The sequence below is a fragment of the Nematolebias whitei genome, chromosome 15 (genome assembly GCF_014905685.2).
Source record: "Nematolebias whitei isolate Nwh7 chromosome 15, NemWhi1, whole genome shotgun sequence".
In the NCBI taxonomy this organism is placed as follows: domain Eukaryota; kingdom Metazoa; phylum Chordata; class Actinopteri; order Cyprinodontiformes; family Rivulidae; genus Nematolebias; species Nematolebias whitei.
The window spans coordinates 3,229,064-3,233,832 of record NC_056512.1 but is presented as its reverse complement, the minus strand read 5'-3'; positions in this window follow the sequence as shown (position 1 = coordinate 3,233,832).

Below are 4,769 nucleotides of genomic sequence, written 5' to 3'. Positions count from 1 at the left end.
CCCCTCAGTCATGTCCAACTTCCGGCCTGTCTCCAGACTCCCATTCACCTCTAAACTACTGGAAAAAATTGTGGAGTCTCAGTTGAAACAGTTTTTGGGGGATCACGCTATCCTTGAGTTATTCCAATCTGGCTTCAAATCTCTCCATAGCACTGAAACTGCTCTACTGAAGGTTTTTAATGACATTTTCATATCCACAGACGCAGGTGATTTTGTGCTGCTTGTCCTATTGGACCTTACATCTGCTTTTGACACCATCGACCACAATATCCTCATTTCTAGACTGGAGCAGTGGGTGGGCATCACAGGGTCAGCCCTTAAATGGTTTGGGTCCTACCTCTCTGACAAAACCTTCTGTGTCAATATCAAAGATTTTAGTTCGGCATCGACCGCACTCCAGTGGGGGGTACCGCAGGGGTCCATCCTCGGTCCCCTTCTCTTTTCTTTATACCTGCTGCCACTAGGTGCTATCTTCCGCAAACACGACATACCCTTTCATTTCTATGCCGATGATTGCCAAATTTACTTCCCCCTGAGGCACAGAGGCACACGCTCTATTCAGCCTCTTCTTGACTGCCTGGCTGACATCCGGGACTGTATGGCTTTAAACTTCTTAAGCTTCAATGAGAAGAAGTCTGAAGTCATGCTGTTCCATCCCAGTGGCTCACTCATGAACCATGACATTGACCTTTTCTCTCTAGCCCCGCTAGAGAAACAAAAGGTGACTAATCTGGGGGTGATAATGGACCCGTCCTTAAAACTCAACAGTCAAGTAAACATGATGGTCAAATCCTGTTTTTTTCAGCTGAGACGGCTGTCTAAGCTGAAGCCTATACTCTCCAAAAAGAACCTCGAGACAGTGATCCACGCCTTCATAACATCTAGGCTTGATTACTGCAATTCACTTCTGTTTGGAATCAGTCAGTCCTCCATTGCTCGTCTACAACTGGTCCAAAATGCTGCAGCCCGATTTTTAACTGGTACAGGCTATAGAGAGCACATCACGCCAGTTTTGGCCTCCCTGCACTGGCTACCCATTCACCTTCGGATCCATTTCAAAATTCTCATGTATGTTTTTAAATCACTGAACAGTTCCGCCCCATCCTATCTCACTGATCTTCTGCAGCCATATGTCCCACCGCGCTCTCTGAGGTCAGCAGACCAGATGCTTCTCTCAGTCCCAGAAACCCGTCGTAAGCTCAGGGGTGACAGGGCTTTCTCTGTTGCAGGTCCACGACTGTGGAATGAGTTGCCACTGAGTGTCCGACAGGCTCCCACACTCTCAGTCTTTAAGTCTCGCTTGAAGACCCACTTCTATTCGCTTGCCTTTAACACGGTGCGATTTGTTTTGGTCCGGTCTGTTCTCTACTCTGTTGGCCATTTTAGTTAGCTTCTGGTGCTATTTGTATCTGTATTTCTATTTTATGTTTTCCTGTCTGCTGTGCATGTTTGGTTCTTTTGTACAGCACTTTGGTTGGCCTTGTTGCTGTTTTAAGTGCTATATAAATAAATTGGTATGGTATGGTATGGTAAAGAGTCAAAGGAAGCCATCCGGCTGAAAATAGTGCAAAAAAAGTCAAAGGAAGCCATCTGGCTGAAAAGAATACAGAAAAGCTGAAAAGATTGCAGAAAGAGTCAAAGGAAGTCATCTGGCTAAAAAGAATGCAGAAAAGCTGAAAAGAGTGCAGAAAGAGTCAAAGGAAGCCATCTGGTTGAAAAGATTGCAGAAAGAGTCAAAGGAAGCCATCTGGCTGAAAAGAGTTAAGAAAGAGTCAAAGGAAGCCATCCGGCTGAAAATAGTGCCAAAAAAGTCGGAAGCCATCTGGCTGAACAGAGTGCAGAACGAGTCAAAGGAAGCCATCCGGCTGAAAATAGTGCAAAAAAAGTCAAAGGAAGCCATCTGGCTGAAAAGAGTGCAGAAAGAGTCAAAGGAAGCTATCAGGCTGAAAAGAATGCAGAAAAGCTGAAAAGATTGCAGAAAGAGTCAAAGGAAGCCATCCAGCTGAAAAGAATGCAGAAAAGCTGAAAAGATTGCAGAAAGAGTCAAAGGAAGCTATCAGGCTGAAAAGAATGCAGAAAAGCTAAAAAGTGTCCAGAAACAGTCAAAGGAAGCCATTCTGCTGAAAAGAGTGCCAAAAGATTCAAAGAAAGCCATTCTGCTGAAAAGAATGCAAAAAAGCTGAAAAGATTGCAGAAAGAGTCAAAGGAAGCCATCTGGCTGAAAACAATGCAGAAAAGCTGAAAACATTGCAGAGTCAAAGGAAGCCATCTGGCTAAAAAGAATGCATAAAAGCTGAAAAGATTGCAGAAAGAGTCAAAGGAAGCCTTTCTGCTAAAAAGTTAGCAGAAAGAGTCAAAAGAAGCCATTCTACTGAAAAGAATGCAGAAAAGCTGAAAACATTGCAGAAAGAGTCAAAGGAAGCCATCTGGCTGAAAAGAGTGCAGAAAAGCTGAAGAGAGCAGAAAGAGTCAAAGGAAGCCATCTGGTTGAAAAGATTGCAGAAAGAGTCAAAGGAAGCCATCCGGCTGAAAAGAATGCAGAAAAGCTGAAAATAGTGCAGAAAGAGTCAAAGGAAGCCATCCGGCTAAAAAGAATGCATAAAAGCTGAAAAGATTGCAGAAAGAGTCAAAGGAAGTGTTGTGGCTTATGAGAACCACAGTGGTGTTCAAATCAGCTGAAGCGGTACCTTAGTTCAAAAGATTTATTTGACAACGGATTACAAGTATTCAGAAATTATAAAACAATTTCAATGTATGCATACAGAGGGCATTTTATCAGAACCGACCTTATTCATCGAAGTTCTCCAAGCAAATGCACTGACCTGCCCTCTCGCTCTGCACCTTATCACAGATTTTTAGCAGCTCTGCTTCTGATTGGTTTAACCAACTGTTGTCATGGCTACGGGGCTCTTCTGGCTGTTAGATACGTCTTGGAGGTCACATACCAAAGATAAGTTTATGGCTCATTGTTAAGACACGCTGGTGTTTTTAGCTGCCGATTTTACCTCTGAACTGCTCACAATTGTTAAACGATAAGTGCTACTTTCTATTTTCTTTACTAATTATGTTTAAGCCAACTAGATTAAGTTTAAGCAAACTGTATTAAGATTAAAGTAGAAAGATGTGTTCTAGATGTTTTAATGTCCCTCAGTCTGTGTGTGTGTGTGTGAGTGTAGGTGTGTGTGAGTGAGCGTGTGTGGTGAGTGTAACACTCCAAGGCACCTTCCTGAAGTCTAATCAGTATCTTACCTGCTCTGAGTCTCTTGTAAATGTGAACTAATAAGAATGTGAATTTATAAGATTTTCTCTAGTTAATGTAAGATTATATTTAAGCAACTAACTAGATTTAAGATTCTATTTAAGCAAAGTAACTGATTAATATTTAAATGATTGTAAGGTATTAAAAACCCTTCAAAACACATTTTATAACATGAAATTTCAAGCTTGATTAAAATAATAATAAAAGATAAAACATGAAATCCAACAATCCCTCTCTTGGTCTATCCCTCAAGATAGACCAACTACACATCAAAGGCTACAGGTATTTTGTCTCAGCCAACTGCAGGTGGTCCTGTCCAGGCTGGGAGGAGTCCTCACTGGCCTGGATCACAGGGCATGCTGTACCTGTGCTTATCACTCCACCAAAGTGAATCATCCGCGCGACTGCCATTTTAGCGCACGGTGCAACGCAACCCAACAAGACACAAAAAAGAACAATTATAGCAAGAGGGGGGACTAAAAGCTTGAGCAGCACCTGACTCCAAGACCCCCTCATGCACCATGACAAGAATCCCTCTGACCCTGCTGGAGGGTCCTCTCCTTTAGCCTTCTGCAGACCCCTCAGTTGTGCTAGGGCCTCTGTTACTCTGCTTTGAGGGTTTGTACTACTCTCATCAGGGATGTAAGTACAACATGCCTCCTTACCAATAATCTCACACACTCCACCTCTAGATGCGGTTAACAAGTCCAAGACCATTCTATTCTGCAACACCATTACCCTCAAGGCTGACAATTCCTCAGAGATGCCCTCCAGCGCCTTAATTGTTGAATTAATGAAAATTCCAAAACGGTAGTCTAATGCCCCTTTTCCATTAGTACCGGTACGGGCCGACTCGACCCTACTTGGCCTGGTTCTGAGGCTTTTCCATTAGTACCGGTACTTAGCACCTGTTACTATTTTCAGTACCCTTGGCTCTGTGGTTCTAACCGGTACGAAGAGGTACAAAAACGTGACGTCAGTACACTGTCGGTCACTGATTGGTCGGGGGCGGAGTCGGGGGCGGAGTCACTGGATCCTTCAGAAACGTTTCAAAACAATAATCAGCCATTTGCAATTTCTCGGACTGGAGCCGCGGCTGGACTTATTTTAAAGATTTTAAAAACAATACTGACAACATCTTGGTCTAATGTTGATGTGCTGGCATTTTTTGTGCTTGGTGGCCGACAACATAATTCAGAGCAAGCTGGATGGAGCTCTGCTGGTCTACCCCGATCCTCCCTCCGGAGCCTGGAGCGCCAGGCCGGGCAGGGCGTCATCTCCCCGGCTCCAAGTTCAGCTGGTCACCGCGGAAGATCCTTCGATGTGCCGACTCGGAGGCTCGGGTTCTGGATACCAGCCTTGTGTGCTCAGAGCTCCGCTGGTCACTGCAAAGCTGGAGATGGGGACTCGCATATGGCCGTTGCCAGACCCCGGCCGCGCGTAATCATGAAGGCTGAATCCCGATCCCACCCGGCAGTCAGGCGGACTGGACAGTCTGGGACGGACGCTG